A 21,747-nucleotide genomic window follows, 5' to 3' on the forward strand; every position below is an offset into this window, starting at 1 on the left:
CTCTCAGGAGAAACCTGAGACAGAGTGAGGGGAGCAGGGTAGGACCAAGAAATGTGCCAGACAAAGATGTGAATGCAGCTGATCCTATAGGGAGCTCTGGAGCACAAATTATACCACAGAGTTCTTCTGTTTTGAGGTAAGGGCACTGGCCTTTTATATCACCATACCAGTCTGTCATTGGCTGTTGGCCCCTTTCGGAAAGGGCATAGTCTCCCGGGCCTTCCCAGGTAAGTCATAAGTCACCTCCCTTAGGCTGGAACCATTCTTAGAAGAGTGCAGCGGTGAGCTGCTAACAACCAATGCTCAAAGCAGCCCAGAGATCTACTACAACTATTCTCAGGGTTTGCTCACATAATTCACTCCCTGAAAAATCATCAGCGCCTCCTCCCGCTCTACTGCCTGAAAACTTGCTTCATTGTTAAAATTCAGATTGCTAACTCCCATCCTTAGAGATGCTGAGCCAGTCACTTTGGGGTAGGGCCCAATAATTTATATTTCTAACAAGTTCCAGGGGCATGTTGATGCTGCTGGTCCAAAGCCCCCACTTTCTGAGGACCGCTGGTTTAGTAAATTCTCTCCATCCTTCATAACTCAACTGAGCTATCATTTCCTTTAGGAAAAACCTTCCTATTCATTTGTACTCCCATCACCCTTCCCCATCTTGGATGACTACCCTTTTTGCTTCACTAACACCCTATGCATTTATCACCCTGCCCTGGAATTATATATAGGAGAGTCTCTGTTCCAGGTGGCAGGTGGAGGCTATGAGGAATCCACCAGCAGAGCGAAGGATGATACGTGTTCAGACTTCCAAAGAAAAGCTTTGAATGGAATCCCCATAAAAATAAATTCTGTCTGGTTACCTTGCAAATTCTTGAGGACAGCACTCTATCTTCCTCTTCGTAATAAACCTGGCTCTTAGAACCTCACCTGATGCTTCGTAGGAGTTCAATACAGGTTTGTGGAACTATACAATATCAATCGTGGTTAGAGTTGGTTTCACGGGAAAATAGGTTTAACTTACGTAAGTTAAATACTTGCATAAATTATGTTTAACTCACTTAGGGGACATATATCAATTTGCAAATAAACTTTTGGGAAACAATTTCTTTTTCAGTTGAGGTTTGCCTTCTCTGGTACACTCCGTCTGTCCCTAAATGTGTGTCAAAAGGCATTAACCTGACTTTTCATCCACACACAAATGAGTCACTTCCAAAAATAAGCACCGTTTCTTGTCCAACACTTACTTAATTCATGAACCTGTAATTTTCTTTTGGAAAAATCATCTCATAAAATGATGATGGCTTGAGGTCGAAGGAGCCTGGCACAGAGCTAGAAGGAAAGGTAAACTTTGTGCAAAACTGCAAAGAACAAAATGCAAGCAACGTCCCCGTCAGTAGCTGCTAAATGCAAGCATTCATGTAGCAGACAGGCTTCCTTTAGAAAACATGGGCCAGTGACAGAAGGTAACAAATAGATGCCGTTCTTAGTGAAAGGATGCATGTTTTCTCCAGAAGAAACATAATAATTGGGGAAAAAATTAGCAAAAGGGGACTTGGGAAGAGTGGGTAGGGAGTATATAATGGCATGGCTGTTCAGGTATAAATCCATCAAAGCTGTTGACATAGTTCTCTTATTAGCTAATATTTAAAATGTTGTTTTAAGGAAATGTTGCATCTGTAAAGTACCAGAGGCAAGAGGGTCTGGAGTGGTTGCCATTAAACCTCTTTGCTAATTGCACACACCAGCTACTGCAACAACATCAGTCCGAGGCCTCGCCTGACAGACGAAGCAGCCTGAGCTAACAGAACATTTGGAATTAATGTGTTTACTTTAAGAAACACAAAGTCTGATTCAATTAGCAACCAAAGTGAGGGAGGCTACAGAGTTTAATGTTGGAGGTTTTTCTTTCCTTTCTTTTCTTTTTCTTTTTTACAGTTTATTCTCCAGTGTTTACAGAACTTAAATCAATGATGAGGAGATATTTGTTTTGAGGCTGAAAACATAAAAAATTGGATTAAAATTATGGAGCTATTTTGACATGATATATTAAGAGCTCTGAATGATGCCTAGGGATGTGGAAGAGGAGAAAAACACTTGAGTAAGTAAACAGAGTTTATGAGACTTGTTTATGCCAGGAGAGCAGGATGAATATTTCTGACTAAAAGTTAATTAACTATTTTGCCTCAGCGAGCCAATTTGTCGTCTTAAACTTTGATTCATTAACTGCAGACTGAGAGGGTTGCTTGTTCCTCGGTGTACTTGTGGGCTGAGTTTGTGTTAAATGGTGCTGTGAGATATTGTCTGTTCTTTCCAATTGAAACTACTCGAAAAGGCTATTATACTGAAATTAAGACTTTTTAAGTGGCAGTAAGTAGATGGGTACTCTTTCAGAGCAAAGCCAACGAACTATATGGCTTAATTGCAAAGCTAATCAACCCTTATTAAATAAAACAAGGGTAAATCCAGGATTTTCGAGTCTGCACATTTAATGGGGCATGGAAGTTGCTCAGTTGGCAATATTGAAGTCTTAAGACGTGTGAGCTTATGGGTGATGTCTGGTTTTGCCATGCGGAGACTATAACTTTAAAAAAAAAATCTGTTGTGATGAGAAAATAAATCTCCATTTGTCAAAATATAGGATTTGTTTCTAATTGTCCCATGTTTTGTGAAGGCCCATTTGCTGGATATGGAGCATCTTTGAGCTCATGACCGGGCAAATGAAAAGTAAAGCACTTAGGGGAAAAGAATCCCAGCCATCTTCCTAAGATGAAGATCTTTAACATTTTAATCACAGCTGCAGAAGATATTTGAAGAGTATGTGTTTTTTATTTTTTATTTTATTTTTATTTTTGCAGGATTTAGTTTGTTTTTTTTAAATTTTTTATTATGTTAATCACCATACATTACATCATTAGTTCTTGATGTAGTGTTCCATGATTCATTGTTTGTTCATAACACCCAGTGGTCCATGCAGAATGTGCCCTCTTTAATACCCATCACCAGGCTAACCCATCCCCCACCCGCCTCCCCTCTAGAACCCTCAGTTTGTTTTTCAGAGGCCATCGTCTCTCATGGTTCGTCTCCCCTCCGACTTACTCCCCTTCATTCTTCCCCTCCTGTTATCGTCTTCTTTTTCTTTTTTCTTAACATATGTTGCATTATTTGTTTCAGAAGTACAGATCTGTGATTCAACAGTCTTGCACAATTCACAGCGCTCACCATAGCACATACCCTCCCCAATGTCTACCACCCAGCCACCCCATCCCTCCCACCCCCACCACTCCAGCAACCCTCAGTTTGTTTCCTGAGATTAAGAATTCCTCCTATCAGTGAGGTCATATGATACACGTCTTCCTCTGATTGGCTTATTTCACTCAGCATAACACCCTCCAGTTCCATCCACGTCGTTGCAAATGGCAAGATCTCATTCGTTTTGATGGCTGCATAATATTCTATTGTGTATATACACCACATCTTCTTTATCCATTCATCTGTCAATGGACATCTTGGCTCTTTCCACAGTTTGGCTATTGTGGGCATTGCTGCTATAAACATCGGGGTGCACATACCCCTTCGGATCCCTGCATTTGTATCTTTGGGGTAAATACCCAGTAGTGCAATTGCTGGATCGTATGGTAGCTCTATTTTCAACTGTTTGAGGAACCTCCATACTGTTTTCCAGAGTGGCTGCACCAGCTTGCATTCCCACCAACAGTGTAGGAGAGTTCCCCTTTCTCCGCATCCCCGCTAACATCTGTTGTTTCCTGACTTGTTAATTTTAGCCATTCTGACTGGTGTGAGGTGGTATCTCATTGAGGTTTTGATTTGAATTCCCCTGATGCCGAGCGATGTTGAGCACTTTTTCATGTGTCTGTTGGCCATTTGGATGTCTTCTTTGGAAAAATGTCTGTTCATGTCTTCTGCCCATTTCTTGATTGGATTATTTGTTCTTTGGGTGTTGAGTTTGATAAGTTCTGTATAGATTTTGGATACAAGCCCTTTATCTGATAATGTCATTTGCAAATATCTTCTCCCATTCTGTCAGTTGTCTTTTGGTTTTGTGGACTGTTTCTTTTGCTATGCAAAAGCTTTTTATCTTGATGAAGTCCCAATAGTTCATTTTTGCCCTTGCTTCCCTTGCCTTTGGCGATGTTTCTAGGAAGAAGTTGCTGCGGCTGAGGTCTAAGAGGTTGCTGCTTGTGTTCTCAAGGATTTTGATGGACTCATGTCTCACATTTAGGTCTTTGATCCATTTGAGTCTATTTTTGTGTGTGGTGTAAGGAAATGGTCCAGTTTCATTTCTCTGCATGTGGCTGTCCAATTTTCCCAACACCATTTGTTGAAGAGCCTGTCTTTTTTCCATTAGACATTCTTTCCTGCTTTGTCACAGACTAACTGACCATAGAGTTGAGGGTCCATTTCTGGGCTCTCGATTCTGTTCCATTGATCTATGTGTCTGTTTTTGTGCCAGTATCATACTGTCTTGATGATGACGGCTTTGTAATAGAGCTGGAAGTCCGGAATTGTGATGCCGCCAGCTTTGCTTTTCTTTTTCAACATTCCTCTGGGAATTTGGGGTCTCTTCTGGTTCCATACAAATTTTAGGATTATTTGTTCCATTTCTTTGAAAAAAGTGGATGGTATTTTGATGGGGATTGCATTGAATGTGTAGATGGCTCTAGGTAGCATTGACATCTTCACAATGTTTGTTCTTCCAATCCATGAGCATGGAACGTTTTTCCATTTCTTTGTGTCTTCCTCAATTTCTTTCATGAGTATTTTATAGTTTTCTGAGTACAGATCCTTTGCCTCTTTGGTTAAATTTATTCCTCGGTATCTTATGGTTTTGGGTGCAATTGTAAATGGGATCGACTCCTTGATTTGTCTCTCTTCTGTCTTGTTGTTGGTGTATAGGAATGCCACTGATTTCTGTGCATTGATTTTATAGCCTCCTACTTTACTGAATTCCTGTATGAGTTCTAGCAGTTTTGGGGTGGAGTCTTTTGGGTTTTCTACATACAGTATCATATCATCTGCAAAGAGTGAGAGTTTGACTTCCTCTTTGCCAATTTGGATGCCTTTGATTTCTTTTTGTCGTCTGATTGCTGTGGCTAGGACTTCTAATACTATGTTGAATAGCAGTGGTGAGAGTGGACATCCCTGCCGCGTTCCTGACCTTAGGGGAAAAGCTCTCAGCTTTTCCCCATTGAGAATGATATTCGCTGTAGGTTTTTCATAGATGGCTTTTATGATATTGAGGTATGTACCCTCTATCCCTATAATCTGAAGAGTTTTGATCAAGAAAGGATGCTGTACTTTGTCAAATGCTCTTTCTGCATCTATTGAGAGGATCATATGATTCTTGTTCTTTCTTTTGTTAATGTATTGTATCATGTTGATTGATTTGTAGATGTTAAACCAGCCTTGCAGCCCAGGGGTAAATCCCACTTGGTCGTGGTGAATAATCCTTTGAATGTACTGTTGGATCCTATTGGCTAGTATTTTGGTGAGAATTTTTGCATCCATGTTCATCAAGGACATTGGTCTGTAAATCTCCTTTTTGATGGGGTCTTTGTCTGGTTTTGGGATCAAGGTAATGGTGGCCTCATAAAATGAGTTTGGAAGTTTTCCTTCCATTTCTATTTTTTGGAACAGTTTCAGGAGAATAGGTATTAATTCTTCTTTAAATGTCTGATAGAATTCCCCTGGGAAGCCATCTGGCCCTGGGCTTTTGTTTGTTGGGAGATTTTTGATGACCGCTTCAATTTCTTTAGTGGTTATAGGTCTGTTCAGGTTTTCTATTTCTTCCTGGTTCAATTTTGGTAGTTGATACATCTCTAGGAATGCACCCATTTCTTCCAGGTTATCTAATTTGCTGGCATAGAGTTGCTCATAATATGTTCTTAGAATTGTTTGTATTTCTTTGGTGTTGGTTGTGATCTCTCCTCTTTCATTCATGATTTTGTTGATTTGGGTCATTTCTCTTTTCTTTTTGATCAGTCTGGCCAGGGGTTTATCAGTCTTGTGAATTCTTTCAAAGAACCAGCTCCTAGTTTCGTTGATCTATTCTACTGTTCTTTTCGTTTCTATTTCATTGATTTCTGCTCTGATCTTTATTATTTCTCTTCTCCTGCTGGGTTTAGGCTTTATTTGCTGTTTTTTTCTCTAGCTCCTTTAGGTGTAGGGTTAGGTTGTGTATTTGAGACCTTTCTTGTTTCTTGAGAAAGGCTTGTATTGCTATATACTTTCCTCTCAGGACTGCCTTTGCTGTATCCCAAAGATTTTGAACACTTGTGTTTTCATTTTCATTGGTTTCCATGAATTTTTTTAATTCTTCTTTAATTCCCTGGTTGACCCATTCATTCTTTAGTAGGATGATCTTTAGCCTCCATGTATTTGAGTTCTTTCCGATTTTCCTCTTGTGATTGAGTTCTAGTTTCAAAGCATTGTGGTCTGAAAACATGCAGGGAATAATCCCAATCTCTTGGTACCGGTTGAGACCTGATTTGTGACCTAGGATGTGATTAATTCTGGAGAATGTTCCATGGGCACTAGAGAAGAATTTGTATTCCGTTGCTTTGGGATGGAATATTCTGAATATGTCTGTGAAGTCCATTTGGTCCAGTGTGTCATTTAAAGTCTTTATTTCCTCGTTGGTCTTTTGCTTAGATGATCTGTCCATTTCAGTCAGGGGGGGTGTTAAAGTCCCCCAGTATTATTGTATTGTTGTCAATGTGTTTCTTTGCTTTTGTTATTAATTGCCTTATAAAATTGGCTGCTCCCATATTAGGGGCATAGATATTTACCATTGTTAGATCTTTTTGTTGGATAGACCCTTTAAGTAGGATATAGTGTCCTTCCTCATCTCTTATTACAGTCTTTGTTTTAAAATCTAATTTGTCTGATAGAAGGATTGCCACCCCAGCTTTCTTTTGGTGTCCATTAGCATGGTAAATGTTTTTCCACCCCCTCACTTTCAATCTGGGGGTGTCTTTGGGTCTAAAATGAGTCTCTTGCAGACAGCATATCGATGGGTCTTGTTTTTTAATCCAATCTGATAGCCTGTGTGTTTTGATTGGGGCATTTAGCCCATTTACATTCAGGGTAACTATTGAAAGATATGAATTTAGTGCCATTGTATTGCCTGTAAGGTGACTGTTACTGTATATTGTCTGTGTTCCTTTCTGATCTATGCTGCTTTTAGGCTCTCTCTTTGCTTAGAGGACCCCTTTCAATATTTCTTGGAGGGCTGGTTTCGTGTTTGCAAATTCCTTTAGTTTTTGTCCTGGAAGCTTTTTATCTCTCCTTCAATTTTCAATGAGAGCCTAGCTGGATATAATATTCTTGGCTGCATATTTTTCTCGTTTAGTGCTCTGAAGATATCATGCCAGTCCTTTCTGGCCTGCCAGGTCTCTGTGGATAGGTCTGTTGCCAATCTAATATTTCTACCATTGTAGGTTACATATCTCTTCTCCCGAGCTGCTTTCAGGATTTTCTCTTTGTCTCTGAGACTCGTAAGTTTTACTATTAGATGTCAGGGTGTTGACCTATTTTTATTGATTTTGAGAGGGGTTCTCTGTGTCTCCTGGATTTTGATGCCTGTTTCCTTCCTCACATTAGGGAAGTTCTCTGCTATTATTTGCTCCAATATACCTTCTGCCCCTCTCTCTCTTTCTTCTTCTTCTGGGATCCCAATTATTCTAATGTTGTTTTGTCTTATGGTATCGCTTATCTCTTGAGTTCTGCCCTCGTGATCCTGTAGTTGTTTCTCTCTCTTTTTCTCAGCCTCTTTATTTTCCATCATTTGGTCTTCTATATCGCTGATTCTCTCTTCTGCCTCATTTATTCTGGTAGTTAGTGCCCCCATTTTTGATTGCACCTCATTGATAGCCTTTTTGATTTCAACTTGGTTAGATTTTAGTTCTTTTATTTCTCCAGAAAGGATGTCTCTAATAACTTCCACACTTTTTTCAAGCCCAGCTAGTATCTTTAAAGTCATGATTCTGAACTCTAGGTCTGACATCGTACTAATGTCCTTATTGAGTAGGTCCCTGGCTGACGGTACTATCTCTTGTTCTTTTTCCTGAGGTGATTTTTTTCCTCTTTGCATTTTGTCCAGAGGAGAATAGATGAATGAGAGAACAAAATGCTAACAGGTTAACAACGTCCCCAGCAAATATACTCTATACAAATCAGAAAAGACCTGAAACCAGGGGAAAAGAAAGGGAAAGAAAGAAAAAAGAAAGAGAAAAGAAAGAAAAAAAAAGAAAGAAAAAGATAAAAACAAAAATAGAACAAAACAAAAAAAAAACAGAATATGATCAAATATGATCATGCTAGTGCATAGATCAGTGCCAGACACTAGATTTTGGGTGCATTTTGGTCTGTTAGAAAAAAGTGCCTCCTAAAATTTTAAAGGAAGAAAGACTTATATATGTACAAAATAAGGGTTGATACAATGAAGGGAGGGAAGATGACTGTAAAGATGAAAATTATAAAAGATTTTATAAAAGGAATTGATAAGAAGTTGTTTGAAAAAGGAAAGAAGATTAAAAAAAAAGAAAAAAAAGGGAGAGAGTGTGATCAGGCAGGAGACTAGAACAAAGCCATACACTAGTGATTTAGGGTATATTTTGATCTGTTAGAAGAAACTATATCTCAAAATTTTAAAGAGAGAACAACTTATGTATATATATGCCAAAAATAAGGGTAACTACTATGAAGGGATAAAATATGACTCTAAAAAGAAAAATAAAATATTATTTTTAAAAAAAGGGATTGATAAGATGTTGGTTGAAAAAGGGAAAAAGAAAAATTAAAAAAACAGTTAAAAAATTAACTTTGAAAAACTAATGAATCATGGTAAAAATAGCCATGAATTCTATGTGCAGTATTCCCCTAGCGCTGGAGTTCTCCGTTCTCCTTGATCGGTAAACTTGGTCTTGGCTTGCTGGCTGTCCGTCCTGATCTTCTGGGGGAGGGGCCTGTTGCCGTGGTTCCCAAATGTCTTTGCCGGAGGCGGAATTGTCCCGCCCTTGTCGGTCTGGGCTAAGCAAGCTGCTCGGGTTTGCTCTCAGGAGCTTTTGTTCCCTGCAAGCTCTCGGTGCAGCTTTGGAGGACCAGGGTGAAAACAGTGGCCTCCCAATCTCCACTCGGAAGAGCTGAGAACTCGGGGGGCCCCGCTCCTCAGTGCGCCCCCAGAGAAAAGCAGTGAATCACTCCCGTCTCCCTGGTCTCCGGCCGCACTCCTTGCTCACCTGGCCTGTGACCGAGCTTTTCTATCTCTGGCACTTGACCCCGTGTGGAGTCTCCAAACCCAGCAGATCCCTGTGGTGCGCTCCCGCACCGCTCTTCCCGGGGGAGGGAGGGGAGTCTCCCCGGCTCTGCCGCTTGTTGGGTCCCTGCTGGAGGAGCAGTGGCCCGACTGGGCTGCAGATCACAGTTTATGGCAATCCCGAGCTGAGAGCCCGCGCCTGGGCTCCGCCTCTGCAGCGGGTTTCTCTGCTCCGATACCTGGGAGCTCTGCTGCACTCAGGCAACCCCAGTCTTTCTGTGACCCTGAGGGTCCTAAGACCACATTGTCCCGCGAGAGTTCTGCCCCCCACTTAGCCACTGGAGCGACGTCCCTCAGTGGAGCCGACTTCTAAAAGTTCCGATTTTGTGCTCCGCGGCTCTATCACTTGCCAGAAGCGGCCGACGGAGGCCCCCCCCCCCCCCCCCGCCGTCTATCCTCCCGAGTATCGCCTCGGATTCACTTTTCCGCACGTCCTACCTTCCAGTAAGTGGTAGCTTCTCTGTTCAGAGAGTTGTTGCTACTCTCTTCTTCAGTCTCCTGTTGAGTTCGTAGGTGTTCAGAATGGTTTGATTCCTATTCAGCTGAATTCCTGAGACCAGACGAAATCCAGGTTTCCTACTCCTCCACCATCTTGCTCTGCCCCTTGAGGAGTATTTTTTTTTAATTTAATTTAATTTTTAATTTTTTTATTTTTTAAAAGATTTTATTTATTTATTTGACAGAGAGAGACACAGCAAGAGAGGGAACATAAGCAGGGAGAGTGGGAGAGGGAGAAGCAGGCTTCCCGCTGAGCAGGGAGCTGGATGCGGGGCTCAATCCCAGAACCCTGGGATCATGACCTGAGCCGAAGGCAGACGCTTAACGACTGAGCCACCCAGGTGACCTGAGTATGTGTTTTTTAAAGGGAAAGTTTGGACACAACTGCACAGTCACATACATGACTAACTTTATAACATAGGACATATTTTTTTTAAAGATTTTATTTATTTGCCAGAGAGAGAGAGGTGGGGAGAGTACAAACAGGGGAAGTGGCAGGCAAAGGGAGAAGCAGGCTCCCTGCTAAGCAAGGAGCCCGATGTGGAACTCGATCCCAGGATCCTGAGATCATGACCTGAGCTGAAGGCAAACGCTTAACCATCTGAACCACCCAGGTGCCCCTAACATAGGACATATTTAAGAATATTTGTGAAAATTCACGTAACTTGGGTAGTTTGGCTCTGTAAGCCTTGACCCAAATAGAAATACGGGAAATGTTATTCTTCACAGGAGTGATTGCTTTTTTCTACGGCACAGCCTGTGGACCCTCTGTCTTGCTCTGGTTCTTTCTCTGTGAAGGAGAGAGCACTCTGTCCCTCTCTGTGGGAAGCCTTTTCATGGGTGCAGATATGAAGTCCCCTTGAATAAGGACTAGACCATAAGTTCCATAAGAGTAGGGACTTGGTATGTACATAACCCTATACCTAGCACCTGGAACAATCCTTATTGAATAAATAAAAGAATGAATGAGTGAATGAACAAATGAATGAATGCATTGGGACATTTTAAAATACACCTAGGAGGTTATAGTGTTGTTCTGGTAGAATGAATAACAGGTTAATCTGGGGTTTCCTACAAGGTTTTAGATATTGGGTTTATGGGTGGTACCACAGTGACTAAGCATAGAGTGTGTGGTCAGATGAGTTAAAAATCTTTGCTCTTCTACTTACTGTGTAACTTTGGGCAAGTTATGTAATCTCTTTAAATCTTAATTTTATCATTCATAAATTAGGGTTAATAATGATAATATCTTTTTCATATGTTTACTATGAGGAATGAAAAAGATAATGTGTAAAGTGCTTTGCTGAGTCCCTGCTACTTAGCTGGAAGAATTTATGAAGCTGCCATGTGCTATGAGGTTATTGATCTAAAATGGAATTTGTCTCAAAGAGAGTAAGAAAATATCAGTATTTACAGTTGAGGCTTTATAAGGACAGAAAAATTCAACTAATAGAACTTTACAAAATGACTTTTGCATTTCCAAAGATTCCCACTTGTGATATATACTGTTAATGACTTACATTCCTGCCTACTGTCTTGACTCAAGAAGAAACAGAGAAGTTGAGCAAGTTGGATGTGTCTCATTTTAGAAAATGAATATAGGCATGTCTGCCATTAGCACACATAGCAAGAACATCAACAAAAATGGGCCAAGGCATTATTGGGATTAACTGTCCCAAAGTTATAAAGTTATGAGCAATGTAATCACAGTGGTGAAACAGACTTTTTTCCCAAGATTCCTGAGATGTTAAACTTCAGGATAGGAGTGTGTGTGTGTGTGTGTGTGTGTGTGTGTGTGTGTGTGTGTGTGTGTGTGAGGGAGACAGAAACAAAGAGAGACAGAGAGAGAAAGGATGAGAGAGACAAAGAGAGACAGAGAGAGAAAGGATGAGAGAGAGAGACAAAGAGAGACAGAGAGACAGTCTTTTGGGTGATGGGTGCCAAAAGCTTTCTATTGGTCATACCGAAAAGAATGCAGCCTGGACCCTGGTGGAGAATATATCACCAGATAGGAATACTCTTTATTGTTTACCAAGCAGTTTCATGTGTTATCATAAGTAACAAGGCCTGCAATCACATATATGTAATTGTATATATATATATATATATATATATAGAGAGAGAGAGAGAGAGAGAGAGAGAATCTTTGTACCTTGGCACCAGGGGCTCTACCTTTGATCTCCTCTTGGTACCTGTTAAGTTCTTCTCTAAGGAGGGAGAAAGAGAGGACTGTCCTTCATTTCTTCCAGCCAGATTATCTCCATGAGTGGATTTCTTGCCCTTTCATCACCCACACTAAAGTTGTCATGACAGGCTGCTTTGTTTGGAGTAGTTGTGGCGATTGGATGCTGTGATTTACTCCCTTCTCTCAGCTAGAAGAAAACACACACACATGCACACACACGGAATGCTGAAGAAGATTCAAGCAGCCATTTTTAAAAAAAAATTAAAACACATAACATCAAATTTTCCAGCTGAGACATTTTTAATTTTTATATTTTTAAAGATTTTATTTATTTATTTGACAGAGAGAGACAGCGAGAGAGGGAACACAAGCAGGGGGTGTGGGAGAGGGAGAAGCAGGTTCCCTGCTGGGCAGGGAGCCCGATGTGGGGCTTGATCCCAGGACCCTGAGATCATGACCAGAGCCAAAGGCAGGCGCTTAACCAACTGAGCCACCCAGGCGGCCCTGAACCATTTTTTAAATGGTTAAGAACTTTAAAACAGTTTAGTCACTTAAGTACCTTCACATTATTGTTTAACAGATCTCCAGAACTTGTTCCTCTGGAAAACTCTCGACCCATTGAACAACAATTCCTCCTTTCCCTCTCCCCACCAGCCCCTGGATACCACCGTTCTCCTTTCTGTTTCAATGAATTTGACCACTTTAGATTCCTTGTATTAGTAGAGTCATATAATATTTATCTTTTCATTACTGGCATATTTCACTTAGCGTAGAGTCCTCCAGGCTCATCCATGTTGTCAAATATGACAGGATTTCTTTTTTTTTTTAAGGCCGAACAGTATTCCATCCTATGTATGTATCACATTTTCTTTCTCCATTCATTCATGGACGTTTGGCTGCTTCCACCTGTTGGCTCTTGTGAATACTGTTGTAATAAACGTGGCCAGATGCAGAAATATCTCTGGTTGCAACAGGCTCTTTCATCTTCAGTTATACCTAAATAGATAAAAAATGAACGGATGAAAAAAATGCATGACCAAATGACACCTTTTGTTGTTGGGTTTCTGTTGATCTGACTTATACATTGGATGGCTGGTGTCTAAGAAGTATGGAAAAGGGTTGTTAATCAAACAGATCTTGAATTCAAGAGTCAGTGCCCACATCCTTGTTCTGATTTTCTGTAGAACCTAGGAGCAGCCACATAAGGTGGTACATGTGTAGTTGGGATTAGGGATTGTAGCTGTACCAGGGAGGAGGTGGCCGGGCCAGTGAGCAGGGCAATGGAAGTCAGCTTAGCAGGAAAGCTCAGCTGGGCACTGTCTGCCATCACTACTGAGGGCCACAGCAGATGATAAAGGGTAACAGAGATCAAGAACAAAGTGTAAAAGACCAGAGCAACTGTATGTGAGCAGAGAGAGGTCAAAACTAAGCAAGGTGTGGGGCGCCTGGTTGGTGCAGTTGGTTAAGCGACTTGATTCTTGGTTTCGGCTCAGGCCGTGATCTCAGGGTGATGAGATTGAGCCCTGTGTGGGGATCCTCACTCAGGTGGAGTCTGCTTCAGATTCTCTCTCCCTCTGCCCCTCCCGCTTGTGCTCTCTTTCTCAAATAAATAAGCAAATCTTAAAAAAAAAACCCCAAAACTAGGCAAGACGTTTGGATACCAGGAATAAGACAAAAACAGCAAGAAATAAGGCACTACTGATGAATCACAGACCTGTACCCCTGAAACAAATAATAGATTATATGTTAATAAAAAATTGAAAAAAAAAAGAAATAGACACTTATACAGCTTGTAGATTAATAAATTAACCATACTACTAAGAATTACATTTATGGACCACTTAATCTGTGCCAGATACTAAGTACTTTCCATGAACTGAATCATTTAATCCTTATGAGGTAAGCTGTATTGTCACTTTAATTTTACATGTGAGGAAACCGAGTCTCAGAGAGGAAAAGTAACTCACTCAAGGACACAGTCAGTAGTAAGTGGAAGAGTTGGTTTTCGTACTCCCCATTGCTTTCTGGTTGTAAGTAGATGTGAACTAGACTGGGTAAATAAGGGGATAAGTAAAATGTCACTTATCTCTTTGTAATGAGCCTTGTAATGCATTTTCTGGTGCGTAACAGGTATCATTTATCATTTGATTAAGATTCAGTCAGTGACCTGGTTTGGAAAAATGAGATTTCGACGTTTCCCTCGAATTCAGTAGTTGTTTCTGCATTACCAGACATGAAAAGGATACAGGAGTGGAAACCTTACGTTCCAAATTTTCGAGAGACTGTTTTCAAAAACTTTGTCCCCAAATGCAGTCCCATGCCTACCACAGTTGTCTTAAATTCTTGTTAAAAATATTGTCACTGTGGAGAAAGATATTTGTGTTAATTGATGCACATTTTTTGGGTTAGAAACATCTGGCTTCCAAACCAGATGATTTGTTTTAATTTTGCAATTATACATTTGGCCTGAAAGTTTTGAAGAAGGAAGCATTGAGACAATGATCTGAGACTTTGAAGCCTGAGGAAGAATCGCCTTAGGAGAAGGAATGGCAAGACTGTAAAGTTGGAAGGGTAAGGATTGAGCAGGATGGAAGGAATGTTAGATTTGGTGCCAGAGATGCAGGTTCACGTTTGTCCCTGACTCCACGCCTGAAACTGAGAGTTTTACTACCACATTTTCAGTTATGACGTGGTTCACATGAAATCATGTTATGTGACTGTACTTTGTTTGGTCACAACTGAATTACCGATCTCAAGAATCAATATAAATAAACCCTTTATGAAAGTTTAAATTTTGTAATCCATAATAATGGTTCTAGGATGGATTTGAAGAGTTGAGAGAAATCCCCCAAGCAACTAAACATAGCTTGAAATGGGGATTGATGAATTGGTGAGGGTGCGACAAGGTGTCACGCCTTCTCTTGGAGGCCAGGACTTTAGAAATTCACCAACTTTTTGAGTGGCTGGAGCTTCAAGTTTTGGAAGTGATTTCTAAACCCCACGAGAGGGAGCTCATGCTCTTCTAAGGCATCGCTGGTTAGCTTTCCAGTTACCTCATTCAAAATAGACAGTAGTTTGGAAGGTGAGGTGTGATGCAGAAAATGGATCATGATAAATGAACTCCTTCAAGAAAAAAAATCTTTGGAAACTGCAAACTAAAGTTTCTTCAGTGTGTTTGAAAGTTCTTGAGAAAATTCTGGCCAGAATCCCTTTTAACCGGCTCCTTAAAGGAAAAAGAACCACTGCTATCATTTTAGATGAATCTTTCTGGCTTTACATCCATTCCAAATATTCTCTTCCTGGAAAAGAGCACTGAGAGATGAGGATCCAGTAGAAAGGATGCCCAACTCCACTTAGCCCAGGCAGCTTTGTGAGGCAACCAGGAATTCTGGCACTGGTAACCACAGCCTGTTTCAGTTAAACATTTAGGGAACAAGAAGTATACGCATACAAATTTAAAAACATGCTGATTGCCTGGAATACTTTTGTAAAGATGATCAGGAGGGGTGTGTGTGTGTGTGTACGTGTGTATGATAGAGTGCTAGGATGGGTAGAAGGCACCATGGAATGAGGACAGTGAAATCCTCGGTTTTGATGTTATTCATTTTACGATGTGGCACACTTCTCAGGGCTACAAAATGTGATCAAAGGAGAGATGTCTAAAAAGCACTAACTTCCCTGCTTGTGAAGCAGCACAGACAATGGAAGATACTAGTTTTTTGGCTCCCAGTGCCTTATTATAAATATTATATTACAATGGAAAAGTAGGTACAATTACAAATTCAGTCAATGTATTACAAGCATTAATTGTTTTGGGCGGTGCTAGTTTTCCAGAAGAGCTTCGTGTAAGTGGAATTGATATACATAAAATAGTTTTTATCCTTAAATCTTAACAATAAAATTGAAAATTATTTCACGCTACACATTTTTGGTTTAGTGCATAATAAAATTGCTAAGGCAGTGAATCTTTTAAACACAATTAAAGGAAAATAATGATTGTTTTTAACCAACGATTTAACAAGAAAGTATTTTACTATCCATTAGTAAATCAGTTAATGAAACAAACCACAAAATGCCAATTCATAGGGTTGAAGTTTAAATTGAATGAGATGTGATGGAGTCAAATTGTTACCAGCAGAGGCCAACTGGCTGCTTCCCAAAGGGGCTATGCAGGGGGTATTCGCTGTCTGCAACATCAGAAACTGGGCTGGATAACCCTTTCAAAGTGAATCCATCTTGTAGTGATTGATATGTGAATTAAAAAGACAATGAGAAATGTAACTTGCATTTTCAAATCAACATGATCAGAGAATTATTATCTAATAGGAAAAACTTAAAGGGAAGTCACATTTCATCAGAAGCTTGTTTGATTGGCATGAAGTGAGAATAAAAGGGCTGACTTGGACAGTTTGAGGGTTTTTTCAGGGAAGCTGTTTGAATTATTGTTCCATGGTGCCGGGGTAGTTTTTCCAACGGGATAGAAATGCTAAGAGTAGATAGTAAATAGGTAGCGCATTAAATGTTTTGATGAGGATGTTATGGGATCGCATAAGAAAGGGGCATTTCATCCTGTCAGGGGAAGGGGGAAGGATGAAAGAATACTTTAGAAGGAAACAACGTGAGCTAAGCTTTCCATGATCCAGAGACTTGCACAGTTAATAGTATCTGTCTTCAAGGATGTCTCAAGCCCAGTTGGCAACAACTTTTATGTTCCATGTGATTTAGGGTGTGAGCAATTAATTATTCAGCAAGTGAGGGCAGGGTCAGCTCATTTGGAATCCGCTCGATCTTTAGGGGAACATTGTTCAGTAATTCACCTCAGTGGCATTTTTTTGAAACATGGCCTCCTGAAACTTGAATGTGGTTCGCATTTCAGCTTGACTTTTTGGCTTTTGTTGAGGTGGTAGTCAGCTCACTGCACAGCCACTGCGATATTTTCCATTGTTTAGTGTGGTGTTGATAGGTATTACTAGTTTGGTTAGCCGTTTACAAAGGGAACCCATTAATCAGGAGACTAAAGATTATTAAAGAACATAAGACTGATAATGCAAAATGAAATTTTGGATTACAACAGGAACTTTTCTGCAAGGACCACATAAAACATATAGGACCGAAACTGAATCATCAATATATTTGATATTTGTCTGCAGATAGGCTCCAACAAGGGCATCATCATCATTCATTCGATTACTCAGGTCGAAATCCTAGGAGATATCCATGATTCTTCTCCTTCCTGTATCATCTATACTTAATCTCTCAGCCGATCCTGTTGGTTGCACCTCCAAGAAATATCCCCAATCCTGCCACTTCTTCTGATCTCTGTTGCTAAAACTCTAGTCCAAGCTGCTGTCAGTCCTCACCTGGATCTTTGCAAACAGTTGATATCTTTTCCTTCCATCTCCCCTCACACTTCCTTCCCTGTTCTAATCTATGTTCTTTACACTAGTCAGAATGTAAATTTCTAAATGTAAACTGGAGAACATTATCTCAGTCTATTTAGAATAAAATTCCATCCTTACCACCGCCTAACAGATCTCACCCAGATCTGGGTCCTCACTTCCCACCGTTCACAATGGCCACATTAATCTTTCTGACTTGAGAAGCCTCAGATCTTGTCTTCATCGGAGTCTTTGCTGCAGCTCTTCCCTATGCTTGGAACATTTCATCCCAGATCTCTGAGCTGGCTGCTTTTTTTTCTCAACATTTGCTCACTCTGTATTTCCAAGATTGGTCTTTCTTGGCTATCCTAGCTGAATTGGGCTTTCTTCTCTTCCCCAGTAAATCTAGCATGTAACCTTTTCTTTCACCTTCTTTATAGCATTTATTAGTGTTTATAGCTGGGCAAAATATTCTACTTTTAAAGACTTGTGTGGTTATATCTTTTGTGATTCTTTATCTTAATCACTTCTGCAAAGTCCCTTTTCTCCTTGAAGCTAACATATTTGCAGGTTCCAGGTTTTTAGGGTGTGGACATCATGGGTGTGTGGGGGGGTTCATTATTCTTCCTATCACATCCCTTTGCGGGGGGAGTCTGATCCCCTACCCCAAGTAGCTGAGCAATGTTCTTCTTCCATGAAAAGAAGCCTGTTAAATTTGTTTTTCTTCATCTGGTTACATTTTTGTAAAATTTGTATTTAAGATTTTATACTTTTATAGCAAAGTATAATAGAGATTAGGAAAGTACACAAAATATAAAAGAATATCTCAATGAATTATTAGAAAATGTTTCTAATACTGCTCAAATCAGAACATTTCCATCATCCAGAAGCCCCTTTATAACCCCTCCAGTCACAAATACCTTCCTTTTCCCAGGTTATCCAAGGTCACCAAAGCTAAGTTTTGCTAACTTCTGAAATTTACATAAGTGGAATCAATTGTATAGTATAAATTATTTGCTGCTTTCTTTCTTAACATTATGTGTGCGAGGTTTATCAATATTGTTGCACATAGCTGCAGTTCATTTATTTTCAGTGCTGAAGAGTATTCCACTGTATGAATATACCCCTCAAAAAATTTAAGCTAGTATGCTGTGGATCAGGAGTTAGTAGACTTCTTCTGTAAATGGTCAGATAGTACTTTAGGCTTGGTGGATCATATGATTTTTTAGAACTATTCAACTCTGACATTGTATCATGAAAGCAGCCATAGACAATGTGTAAATGAATGGATGTGGTTGTGTTCCAATAATTTACAAAGTAGGGAACAGGCTGGAGTTGGCCTTGTGGGCCACCCTTTAATATTTAGATTATTTCCAGCTTAGTGCTGTCATGAGTAAAGCTGTGTACATGGCTTTTGGTATTTATATGTATGTGATTCTGTTAGATACCCAGCAAGGAATGCATTGCTTTGTTCAGCTTTAGTAGTTGCTGCCCATTTTCCCAAAGTGATTTTCACAAATGGTGTAGGTATTCCTTGTGAAGAAGAAGATTCCTATCTTCTTGACAACACTTGGAATTTTCAGTTGTTGAAATTTTAGCCATTTTAGTGGGTATGTGTTGTTATTTCCCTAATGTAAGCCTTTCCTGATATGTCATCTAGGAAAATCAGTGGGCAAATTTTGTCATTGGAATACAGAAATTGCACTGATTGTTCCAAGGGTTAGTTTTATTTTTCTGAAAAATATTATCTGAAATGAAATACAAATCAGAAAATTTAATTGTTGTAGTTAAAAAAAAAACACTAGAATTTGACTTGGCATTTAGAACAATGGGGTTTTAAATTAAATAGAAGGGTGGAGAGCCTTTAAATTATTTTTTACCTGAAATATTTTTAGGCTTTCAGTGTGACTTTGGCTAGAGCAAAGAGTTCTATGCTTAGAACTAGTTCTAGATTTATGACCAGCAAGTATCAAATAGGTTATGACGATTATGAAGGAAAACAGAATATATGACCCCAAAATATGCCACTTTAGCATATGGATTATTTTGAGCAAAAGGCAATCAAGACCAAGTAGACTGAAGAAAAACGTTTACCTCTCTCTTAACTACCTAAAAGAATTTATGTAGGGAGCATGGCTCAGAGAGAGAGCTATTACCAGAAATAATTTTATCTAAATTATCTTATGGCAGGGCAAATACCTAATTACCAAACACCTGCTCTTCTTACTGTCCTGTGAATTACCCTCTGCCCCTTTGAAGCCCCAGGCCCCTATCCCATTCCTTAGCTCCGGATGGCATATAAGCCTCAATTTCCTGACTTGTCCTCAGATCTCATATTTTTGTGGAGCTCCTATATGTATGAAATTAACTTTGTTTTTCTCCTATTAATCTCTTTTATGTCAATTTAATTATTAGACCAGCTGAAGAGCCTAAAAGGATAGAAGGAAAATTTTTTCTGCCTATACTTATAAACTGTATGAACTTGAATAAGTTCCTTTAACAGCATTGTTATAAGGTAGAATTAGTAATATCTGCCCCATTGATTCCACATGAATTTTGTGAATACCAAATGTGATTATACTTGTGATAATTTAAAATATTCAGAGAGAATTAAACTTCATTAAGGTTGCCTTATTTATTTAGGACACCAAATTTTAACTATTAAGAATCTCCCAATGTCCACACAGTTCACATCCATCTATAAAAATAGTTGAAGGACTTCTTTAAGTCAGAACTCTCTGAAGATAACAAAAGGGTAAATTGAGATTAAGGGAAGTGTGATATTATGATTCATAACAAATATATATTTGGTCTTCCTCCCCCTTTCTGGCACAGAGCTCCTAAAACCCTTGGAATTTCCTAAGTGCAACAGTAAAAAAGGTGTCTTTTGTTATTTGATGAGATGTTACTTAATGAGACCTAAGGATGGGGACTGGTTGCCAGAACCAACCATGTGATTAGAGGGTTGAAACTTTTAGTCCCACCCCCTGACCTCCAGGGAGGGGAGAGGGCTGGAGGTTGAATCAATCACCAATGGCCAAAGAGTTAACAATAATATCTTTGTAATGAAGCCTCCATAAAACAAAAACAAAAAACAAAAGGAGAGGGTTTGGAGAGCTTCTGGGTTGGTGAACACGTGGGGATTTGGGGAGAATGGCATACTCAGAGAAGGTATGGAAGCACCAAGCCCTTTCCCTATCTTGTTCTATGCATCTACTTCATCTGGCAGTTACTGAATTATATCCTTTTATAACAAACCAGTGGTCTCATGAGTACATGGGTTTCCTGAGTTCTGTGAGCTGCCCTAGCAAAGTAGTCAAACCCAAGGAGGGGATCATGGGGACCTTTGATTGACATCCAGTCGATCAAAAGCACAGGCACAAACCTGGGCTTGTGACTGGCATCTAAAGTCCAAGGAGGGGGTTGTGGAACCCCCAGTCTTTAGCTGGTGGATCAGAAGTAGAAGTGATAGCCTGGTTTGTGATTGGAATCTGAAGTGCTGGGAGGAGTCAGTCTTGTAGGACTGAAGCCTTAACTTGTCTGATTTGATGTTGTCTCTGGGGAGATAGTGTCAGAATTGAGTTGAATCCTAAGAAACTTCAATGGTGTCAAGAGAATTGCTTGTTGTTGGTGTAGGAGCTCCCTCCTCCCCACAACACGCGCGCGCGCGCGCACACACACACACACGCGCACACACACACACACACAAACACACACTGAGATTGGTCTCAGAACATCAAAAGAGAAAGCCATACTGCCTAACAGGAACGTTTATATAATGACACAGCTAGCCTATACACAGATAACATTATTCCACTATGAAGTAGAATAGTAGAGTTTGGCATTTTTCTAGTTCTTTTTTAAAAAGAAGGTGAAAAAGTTGGTAAGGGAGTTCAGGGATGGAGACTAAAGGAATGCTTTTCTTTTGATTTGGGCTCATCTTCTCCCACATGCTAAGAATTCTTTCCTGTTTTCTATTTCACTGGAATGGGATGCCTCCTTGCTTCATTGGGTCATAATGCTTTTTGCAGATTATTCTTAGATTCTGCTCATGTTATTGTCCAAAGTTCAAGTCTTTATCATTTAGTTTTGATGAAGGTGTGGTTTTTCCATTAAGTTCTGCATAATAACTGACTATGCTTTTTAACAACAAATGACATTATTTCTCCTAATTTTCTTGTTTATGTTGGCTGTCCCACTTCAGTAATTGGTAAGTCCACCTATCTTACTCCTTTCAGCAAGAATAATAAACTTTTTGTTTAGGAACCAACCTGGTAATTTTTTTTTTAATCTTTCATTGGAGGAAAAATTGGATGTCATACTACTTCAATAAAAAAATTATTAAACAT

At 39.8% G+C, this 21,747-nt stretch overlaps 1 long non-coding RNA gene across 1 annotated transcript in view; it reads left to right on the top strand.

Moving 5' to 3' along the window:
* The first annotated feature begins 204 nt into the window (after positions 1 to 204).
* LOC148162415 (uncharacterized) overlaps positions 205 to 21,747 on the top strand; it is a 31,245-nt gene continuing 9,702 nt past the window's right edge. The window contains exons 1-2 of the long non-coding RNA XR_015766814.1: positions 205 to 957; positions 1,939 to 2,101. This is a non-coding gene — a long non-coding RNA (uncharacterized LOC148162415). The remainder of the gene's footprint in view (positions 958 to 1,938; positions 2,102 to 21,747) is intronic.

The sequence above is a fragment of the Eumetopias jubatus genome, unplaced genomic scaffold (assembly GCF_037043125.1).
Source record: "Eumetopias jubatus isolate StellerSeaLion01/CBP00866 unplaced genomic scaffold, mEumJub1_p1.0 scaffold_15, whole genome shotgun sequence".
In the NCBI taxonomy this organism is placed as follows: domain Eukaryota; kingdom Metazoa; phylum Chordata; class Mammalia; order Carnivora; family Otariidae; genus Eumetopias; species Eumetopias jubatus.